The sequence below is a fragment of the Colias croceus genome, chromosome Z, assembly GCF_905220415.1.
Source record: "Colias croceus chromosome Z, ilColCroc2.1".
In the NCBI taxonomy this organism is placed as follows: domain Eukaryota; kingdom Metazoa; phylum Arthropoda; class Insecta; order Lepidoptera; family Pieridae; genus Colias; species Colias croceus.
The window spans coordinates 10,291,026-10,301,953 of NC_059568.1; the positions used below are offsets into that span (position 1 = coordinate 10,291,026).

The 10,928-nt window shown below is 30.3% G+C and overlaps 1 protein-coding gene across 1 annotated transcript in view; it reads right to left on the reverse strand.

Annotated features, from left to right (window-relative positions):
- Positions 1-10,184, reverse strand: part of LOC123705615 — a 36,175-nt gene extending 25,991 nt beyond the window's left edge. The window contains exon 1 of the mRNA XM_045654495.1: positions 10,020-10,184. The gene's annotated coding sequence lies outside the window, so the exon portion shown is untranslated. The remainder of the gene's footprint in view (positions 1-10,019) is intronic.
- Between the last annotated feature and the right edge of the window lie 744 nt (positions 10,185-10,928).

Below are 10,928 nucleotides of genomic sequence, written 5' to 3' on the forward strand. Positions count from 1 at the left end.
TTGTATGTGCCGATACATTTCCAGACTAGAATTAGACAATGCAGTGATAATAATTAAACGTTACGCACACCCAACTGAAAATGATATATATGATGAAAATGATGTATAATCACTATCAAGAAGAAAAGACTTGGAAAAATCTATGTTATAATAACATAAATCAATAATTAATAACATAATAATATGTGAATCTTTATTACTGATTATAATATTATATTTCAAACGACTCAGAGTGAATGCAACTTGGCAAAGCTTATTCAGGATAGCTTTCACAGCAATATTTCGGTTCACCTGCAAACTATTGAACAGCTACTTTAAAGCTGAAGGACTTAGGCATTACATGTGCATTATTGTAAACAACATTAGTTAACCGAGCTCAAAAATTCTAGCAATAAATTAGGAAGCGGATCATTTTATATTTAATCAAAGAAGCTTAATAATAATGGAAATCTGAACTAAAAGTCTTCACACTTTCATTAAATGGGGATTATTAATATGTCTGTATTAACCCGGGACTAACGTGTTAGTTTTTTAATAAAAAAATGACTTTGTCATACATTTTATTCAACAAAATCACATTGTTTATCAGATTCATTATTTTAGGTTTCAATTAGCAGCAACGACATGTGGAGAGACAAATGAGTAATGAAAGAACACTGGTGATCAAAAGCACTCAACAGAATGTGAGGGCATGAAACCGCTAATTGTTTTTACATTGGACAGCCGACAGGTCACCTGATAGTACTCGACAGCGTGCAGCGGCTACAGAAGCATCCTCTACACTCTACAGTCTACAATCACAAATACACGCAACACAACCTCTAATAGAATAAACCTCAGCAAATTTACTAGGAAATCAACTAAAGAAACGAAAATTTCCAACTTAATATTTACAATATTATATCTAGTTATATGTTTGAACTTGCTACAAATATAATTGCACATTGTGCAAACAGATACGTTTCGTAACATTCGTTTTATTAAATTTTACTTCTTTACTACAATGAGAAGGAAAATTTTTGTTTACAAAAGTATCCTAAAGTCGATAGACGGATGACTAAACTTAGCATTTAAGCTTTTCCTAAAGCTAGTAACTTAAGAAAAATGCAATAAAATAAGCAATAGTACCGCTTCAAACGCTAAACGCTTCAATCTTCAAATTAAATGAAGCGATATGATTGGTTCTTTACAAACACATTCCTCGCTACATATCCTTACACATTAGGCTGCAGTTAGAAGACGCGCGCGGTGGCTGTTCAGTTATAGCAAATTTATGTTTTATTAACTAGGACGTAAAGTTGAAATTAATTTTGAGTAACTAGCTGCGCGGCCGTCTCGCTCGAATCACTCGAATGTTCTCGATGTACGCCCCGCGCCGGCTTCCCCGTATTCTCTTTGTTCTTTCTTTTTGCTTTGTCGGTACAAGTAATATGCAATCATAATTTTATTCTTCTTAGTCAAATAGCTCATAACGAACACGTGTGAATTTTAAGAAAGACCAAGATCAACTGGAAATGGTTCGGGTTCGCAGTGGCGTGGCTAACCGCGCGGCCGTCGCGCGGCCGACAGCTGTAACATTCCGTGTCATATAAACGCGCCATTATTGGTGGAAAAGCAACCTTAGCGCCCTCCACACATCCCTTATGTTAGTAATTTCCTACAAATGTATCATACTAGAATCAATTTATAAAATATGATTATAGGTAGGTAATAGTCATGTGTTCAACGAAATGCTGATTTACACAGGGTCAGTAGACAGGTCGACTGACTTCAACTGTTTACTTAGACTTCAAGCCTCTGTACTGACTTCAAATCTGTTTACACAGGGTTTTTTTTTCGAGTCAGCACTGATTTGCCTCGAATTTGTAGTCAGTTACTGACCCTGTGTAAATCAGCACTTAAGAACTAGTTAATAGCTTAACTTAAACTGACAATTTTTTTCTCATGTCGAAATGTTAAATTCTTGGAACCGAAATTCGTCGATGGATTCGGGCGAGTCCACCATATGCGGCAGCCGCCAGCTTACGCACACCATTGCGAAACTTAATCTGAGATGTGATGTTGATTACATAAGTCAACAGATTGAATATTTTGTTTAGTTATTTATATTTTATTTCATATTTTAGAACAAACTACAACTAAATAGAATATTTAGAAGAGGACGGAGAAGGCTTTCGCCAATATGTGATGATCTTTAAACAACATGGTGTTTAAAGATCATCATAAGGTCAATATAAAGAGAGCACACACATGCTAGTTGCTACTTTATGTTACCTTTCTTATAGTTTTGTATATTTATCGAAAAATTATTAACAAAGTTATTTTTAGTTCGTAGTAAAGGTTACTGCGAAAGCAAAATTTATCAGATAAAAACATTTTTTTCATTATTTCGTATTTAAACCAATTTCGTATTCTACTCAGTGGAAGGACGCGTTATTTTTGCTTTATTATATACACTCACCGGCACGGAATCTTGGCCACTTACAAATTTGCCGATAAAAAAAGTTTGAAGTGGTTTTCACGATTTTTTTGTATGCAAATATGTTAACATATTATTTGTTTAATTTTCTGGTAAGAAATCATTAAGTTTGAGAATAATCTTTTACCACTTTTTAAGAGTTACTCGAAATTTGTGATTTGTGCGGTTAAGCCGAAGTTACGAATTGTTCGTTTTAAACTTTTTTCGATATCGTTTATGCCGTTTTAAGATATTGTTATTGTTGTACTATAGTCAATGATCATAAAAAACAATAAAAAATGCCATTAACATCTGAACAACCTACTCAGGCCATCACAATGTTAGACCAATGACTGCCGCAACGTAAAGTACCTAATGTACAGTACGTACCACGTTCAGCGATGCACTATGCATGGAGAAGATACCAGATTACCAGGAGACTGGCAGCTACATGTGCTGACCAGGAAATGAAGGCGTGAGTGCACACCAGCTCGAGAATACCCGTTTATTGTTCAAGAGATACTCAGAAATGGCTTTCTGACAGTTTTTGAGATACTCCACCGGCTCTAAAACACCAGGACAATAAATGTGAGTGAGCAATCGGTAAGAAGACTAATGAAGGAAGTTAATTTGAAGGTTTGCAGACCAGCACGCCGTCCAGAACTCCTCAGACATCACAGAGAAGCACTTCTTCGTTTTGCACGAGAACATGAAAACTGGACCCACAGCCAGTGCGCTCGTGGGGTGTTCACAGATGACTGCTAAGGCACTTTACGAGCTTCTGATAGCCAAGAGTCAGTATAGAGGAGACGAGAAGAGAGGTTTTCACCCATCACCACACTCAAACTGCGTTCAAATTTTTCATGGAGGGTCAATAATGGTATGGGGAGGTATAAGTTCCGATGCTCGCATGGAGTTATTTATCGTAGATAATGGCTTAAATTTGGTTAGGTACATCGAGGAAATTCTCCAGGAACATTTCAGCCCTATTACAGGTTTATCAGTGAAGAAAATTTGCTACTAATACACTATAACGCACGTCCGCATGTCGTACGATGCGTATAAGAGTACCTTCAAGAGGTTATTATTGAAAAATTGGAGTGGCCAGCTCGTAGCCCGGATCTTAATCCAATAGAACACATCTGGGAAATGCTTAAAAGAAACATAAAGTTCGATTCCAACCCAGCACTAATGTTAGATGAGCTTAGAAATACAACTGGAGCCGTTTGGTACACTATAGCTCAAGTGGACATCAAAAATGTCTTCTAGAGTATGCCAGACTGGATGCAAACATTGTTTAAGGCAGGAGAAGGAAACACCCTTTATTAAAAGTTTCAATTTTTTTTATATGGAAACGTTCTTTCTAATTTTTTAGCATTTTTTAAGAAATCATTTAAATTTCACAGGAAAAGCGTAAATTCTTGTTTAATTCATATCTACGCGGTAATACTTCTTATAAACTTCCAATTATTACTTAAAGTTAGTAAAAACATTAAAGTAACTAGTTTTGATTAAATTTTTATTGAATTTTGTATTAGAAAAGAAATAGTGCTATTTTACGCAAAATTTGCAGTGGCCAAGATTCCGTGCCGGTGAGTGTATTTTGTAGTTAATATTAAAGCACCTATTCGCCAGAACTGGGGCTAACAGCTACAGATTACCGGAACAGCTACCGAGTAGTTTTTAGATTTAGATTTTTGTAAGTTAATAATTTGAATTTATATATATATAAATAAATAATAATATATAAATAATAATAATATATATATAATTTATATTTATATTACCAAGCCGTTCTTGCGCGACTTTTTTTTCTTTTAAAAGTTAAATTATATTTGTTTGTTAATTGAATAGTCCGGTTTTTACAAACCCATTAGAAATAACATATTTCTTCATTGTAATTTGGTTTACGGTGTAATTTGAATACTCTGTAAAAAAAGGCCATTAATATAGTATTTTAGGGTACATATTTGGAGATCGATTACGTTTTCTGAGGTGAAATGCATTGAGAAATCTACGAAACCACCTTTGACCCCGAATAAGATTCGAAGCACACATGGGAAGCACAATAGTCCATATCTATGTGGACTATTGGCAATTTATTTGTAATGGAAAACCCAAGGTTTCTAGAATAATTTGACATGATAATAATTTCAATTGATTGTCTAATTTTATAAGTGTGTTTCGCAAATAGCCCCATGCGAAATATTAAAGACGCCTTATGTGTCGAATAATAAATAATATTAATAATGTTAAATTACCTACAACAAAATATAGTATTGATGATGAATTTCGACCTAACTTTCGACAAGAAATGCATGAAAGCATCGTAATGGTCTAGGCAAAAAAAAAATAGTTCAACACCACTTCTCAGTTGGGAAAGTACCCTTAAGTAACGGAACTACTTTACATTTTCTTTCAATGACAACAAGAGCAACGCAATGCGCCGATGCTGAAAGTGGGAATTTTTATCGCTCAATGAAAAATAAGTTTGATAGTCAGTTACTTATAACGTAAGAAAATAATTTGTGAGGGCAATAACTGTTTTATAATAATAATAATGAATTAACCTAGTTATACTAATATTATAAATGCGAAAGTATGTCCGTATGTCCAATAACTACGCTTCCATGGCAACGCAATACAGATTTGGATAGAGTTTGGAAGAAAAACAGTTGAAGACCAAGGGTTAAACATTTTCAATTTTTCAGTCTATTTTTTTTTTTTTTTTTTTTGTTGTCAATTCAGTTTTTCGATATACGTATTCAAAATTGGGGATAAATAAATTGTAGGCGAAGTAAAACGAGGCTCAAAGTGCGTTATTTCTATAATGATTCCAGTAACGTTCTTTTCGCCTTGAATCTTATAGATGGATAAAAAAATAAAAATTAAAGTAATTGAATGGGACCAATAGAAATAAACTTCCTAATTGTATAGCACTGTTCATTTAATAGATATTATAATATAGGTATGTAGTTGATACAGCTGTACTACTTTTATAATAATTATTATCATTGTAATGGACCTTTGTTGTAAGTTTAACTTGTAAAGATTAAAAATCAATAAATTATGCTAATTATAATTGAAATTTTAAGCTAAACATAAAATGTGAAAATAAATCATTATGAATTCATTTAGTTACATACAAAAAATAATTTTGTATATTTTATTTACCTCTATTAAAATTTTTTTTTAATAAAAAAAAATTAATAAAAAATTACTTTTATTCTAATCAATATTGAAAAAAAATTTGTTAATTGTAATACATCACTACATAGTATAAAACAAAGTCGCTTTTTCTGTCCCTATGTCCCTTTGTATGCTTAAACCTTTAAAATTACGCAACGGATTTTGATGCGGTTTTTTTAATAGACAGTGATTCAAGAGGAAGGTATAATTTATTAGGTTTTAGACAAAGAAGGCGAAGACGCGGGCGATTAACTAGTATATTATAAATTTCAGTTAGTTGCAGTTTGGCTGAAATCAATTTCCAAAAACTAAAACAAAACTGAAAGCTGAACTTTATTATATTATGTTTAGTGAATAGAACGAGGTAAAAGAGTTATGAACTAGGCATGCTCTTTTATCTCTTACTATATTTAAATTTTAAAACCATAATGACTCTTTATTAAAATGAAAGAAAAATACAAATTATTTCTATAGTCAAACACTTTTAATAAATTTGTTAAAAGCATTGAACAGAGATGTTTATAGCATTGAATAGATTTTGATATGGTTTTTATTTATCAGTGCAGATAGAAGCTGATGAATTAAAGCTTGATCTCTATGATGGTCATGAGTTTTATACATGGATGTTGACAATTATTTGTTGAATTTTGAGAAAATGAAGCTAATCCAAAACATTAAAAATCAATACACACAAAAATAACTACTGCAAATAACAGTTAACTATTTAGGTAGATATGATTCTATGAAGTCCATATTCCATTCTTAGTGTGCAAATTTTTTAAATCAAATAATATATTATTTATTTTATTTTTACAACTTCAATCATTATAATATTGTATAGTAAGCGTTAATGTCTATAATACGGTCATCATAACAAACTCAAATCTGAGTGTCAAATACATGCTATGTATGCAGTATGCATATTGAATTTGGGAACTATATTTTCTATCACCAAAATTTATATTTGTCATCAAGTTGTATCACCTAATAAATAGATCTATAACCACGAAATATTTTCGTTCTCAGATAAACAAAAATTGTTCCCAGGTATGAATTATCAAATTAATGTTAATATAATATGTGTAAAATAAGAGATCGATAACCAATAAAATTATATTGCATTACATGAATATAAACTTCGTTCTTATAATAACAGTTTTGTTACTTAAATAATAGCTCTGTGCTCAGAATGGTAGATCTGTCACCAAATAAATCGATTATCGATCCCTAACTGCGACTCCTTTTTATTTGATATTTTGTCACCTATACAGTAGTAACATTTTATTTCGTTCAGATAATAAATTAATAGTATTCGTTATCAATTTAATACATCAATTTATAATTTTAATGAAAAAATGATCAAAGGGGCGGAGACAAATTGGCGCGCTTTCAAAATTGACATGTGCAAACATATTAACGGATTAGCCATACGCTTAAAGCTGGCCAACCCCCCACCAGAAGCAAAAAATATGCTTATCGGCCAGAAAAGAAAAAGGGGGCGCCCTTCGAAATCCAAACCAGCGCTGATTATTCAGTGATTATTGTTTTTTAACAATAAATATTGATTATTTTAACTTTAATTAAGTGTTTTATATACAATTATGCTAGCCATTAGTCAGCTATTAAACCAGAGCTGATTATTCAGTGGTTATTATTTTTAATAATAAATATTGATTATTTTAACTTTTAGTAACATAATATGATTTATTGGTGATCTCTTTAAATTATTTTGCTTAAATACTTATTAGGACACACCTATTATAATACATACAAAAACATTTATATGGTACTAGACCTTATATCTCAGGATTTTAGGTGATTTATTGTGGAACTGATTTTGCATTGTTTGGTGACTACATTTTGGTGACAGATCTACTATTTTGAGGACAAACCCTATTATTTAAGAAACACAAAACTAATTAAATTGGTGATAGCTTAAATGATACCCATTGAGTTTCACTTCTTATTGATACACAGTGTAAAGATATTTTAATACCTACTGTATTTTGGTTTAATGACACACGTTTGCATTAATTAAACACGAAACAAAAGAGCAACCCAGATAGGAACGTAAGAACTTAGATGGATACAATTTTTTTTTTAATACTGATTATATATGATTAGAATAAAATTAAGTTATAGATTAGTATGTACACTAAAAAGCTACAATTATATTATGTAACTAAACAATGTCATGATATTACTGTTAAATGTGCAAATGCTACAATTTACTCTTCAAGACAAAAAGATTTCACACAAAAATGTTCTCTCTGCATATTTTTTTTCTTCTATAGATTAAAGATCCTTCAAAATTATAAATACCAGTGTTAATTCATCATTATAACACAGTAGCCTAATGAAAATAAGAGATTTATTTAAGGACTTTAATGTATAAAACACAAGAACTTAGAGGGAACAACATATAATATACATAAAAAATGTACCTATAGAAAGAATATGATGAACAAAACCATAAGTGGAACACCAATATACAGTAATATAACAAATAAATACATATACATTTAAATAATACATGATATGAAAATGTACAATGGTTTTTTTTTTCTCTCAACATGTCTCCTGAGCCATTTGTTAGAGATATTTTTTTCAAGTTTATTGTAGGTACACAACCACTCAAAAACACCATTTTAAACACAATCAGTTATAAATTGTTTTTTTGACTGGTCATTAATTAAAATTTCAATTATTTATTTACTGAATGTACATACTAACAAAGATGGTACAGTAACAGTATAAATGATGATATTATATATGTACATAATACTTATTACTAAATAAAATTAACGGAAAAACCTCTTCATTATATTGTCAATTTAGTTATTACTAGCTTCTAGGAAACTCGAAATTTACACATTATATGCAATGGTTTACAGAATAAATCTTTTCAAATATAGTTATAGGACTTATTGTCTCAACAAGTCCTGGATAGACACCTGGGGTCTCCCAGGAACCTCCGTGAAGCCTTCGGCAGCCCTCACAAGCTGCTTGCCTACATGGAGTTTGGCTTTCTCCCACCTCCCTCTCTCATGCAAAATAGGTGCTTGACATTGAGTTGCAGAGAAATGCCCGTATATTATTATTTATTACAAGTCCTGGATAAAGTACAAAGGATTGATCTTTTCCATGTGTTTGTGACTTTTATATGAATACCTGAACCGTTTAAATTGAACTGATAAAGCTAGTTTCAAATTGATATATTAAAATAATAATTAAGAAGCTATACATTTATCTTAATTCGGTTTTATAACAAATTAAGTTTAACTATTTTCTTGCTTATAATTTTCTTACTTATGTATGTGACAAATAAAAATAATTTTCTGTTAAATGTTGATTTTTTTTTGTAGCCGAACATGCCAGTATTTCCAAATGCATTATCTGCCAGTACCCTTAGGTACCTTATTTAAGAAAAATAGCATCAATTACTAATGAAACATAAAAATATTAATGTATTTTATAAAAAGATCTTAAAGAATTCCATACAAAAACACGAAATATTCTTTAGTTTCACACAAGATTGATGATGTTAACATTAATGTTGGTTATCTTGAAGAATAAAATTATGTAAATAAACCAATTTTTATTTTTCAAAATAATATTAAAAATTGGTAATATTTTAGCCATTAAGTACAAAAAAAAATCTTTAACAATTACAAACATTTGATTTCATACAAAATGTAGACTTCTAATTTTATTTGTTTTTATTTTTCGAAAAATTAAACCTCCCGAAGTGACTGCATGGTCAGTGACCTTTGTCTTATCTGCTAAAGAAGATTTTTAATGGCCCAATTTTTTGAGATCGCAAAGTACGCAAATCGCCTCTATAGCATAAAATATCTTAATTAAATAATCGAAATGGTTACCGAATGTTTAATATTTAAGTTTTTTGACGATATAAATATACGAATTTCGATAATTTGCGAAACTAAAAAAGGGTACGCACCCAACAAACCTTGGAAATATTCCGTATAATATTGGTAAAATATACGATGAATCTATATTAAACCCATAAAAACAACGAAATAAACAAAATAATACTAATTTTATTCAATAATTTGAACTTAAAAACCAAAAAGGCATTATGATGAAAGCTATAGCTACTCGTATTATGTAGTTGGTACCATGCACGTAGCAGTAAAATATGGAGGATGCATAATATACGAAATGATCTAAAAACTTTTAGAACCAGAATATATTCACATAAATTAATACAGTTAGCCAATGTATAACGTTTCTTAATGTTTTATTATTACTGTTAGTGATAAAATATGTGTTTCACAAAGAAATGCTTTCATTTTCGATAAAATTGTACCGCCCTATGCCGATGTTAATGTAGCATTTTATTACTACTTACCTCGTCGAAGAATGACATATTCCACACAAAAAAATAAATATAAACAAACAGAGAATCAAACTATATAAAAATGTTCATAAAATAATATAGAATTTAGTTAAGTTTCACAATTTTTTTCCACAAAACAATAACACTACGCGCAATACTATCGCACCACCACTCTGAAGTTGTTGACATCGAAATCAATACAGCCAACATAACACGAAATAAAATAGTTCTTTTATCAATTTATTTGTTATTTTTGTGAAAATAAAACATAATATTTGAATTCATGTACAACTGATGATATTTATTTTTGAATTAAGTATGCGATGAAATTGGAACCGACGCCAAATCTCATTCGAACAAACTTTTTGTACGCATGTCCCACACGTATTGATTTTTTATTTCATACAAACTTTAGGAAAATTTAGTTCCGCTCAGCACAGACAGCATTAGATGAATCTTCCTTTATTACTGTGTTTAGTAATAATAAATGGAAAATAACAATATATAAATAAATAAACATATTATAAATTTATAAATTTATACACTGTTACTTTTGTGTAGTACCTACTTCACAATTAACCAAAATATAACAAAATGTAACGTTTAAAAAATGTAAAAAATGGACTTAATATGGTATTTTATACTTTTATGGTTTGTGCTCGGTAGTTAATAGTTGTATTGAATAATAGTTAAATTGTTATTTGATGATGTAGGTATATTTTGTGTAGGTATTTAATCGTATTACTATTAATTTCAATCATTTATCCATAATTTTGGCATACCTACTAATTACTCAAGGAACAATTATATTATGTATATTATAAATTATTTTTTGCTATAATTTATAAAATTGCTTTTTTTATATTCAATGGAAAATAAAGATTATTACTTGCTGAAGTTAGATAAACGCAACAGTTAGGC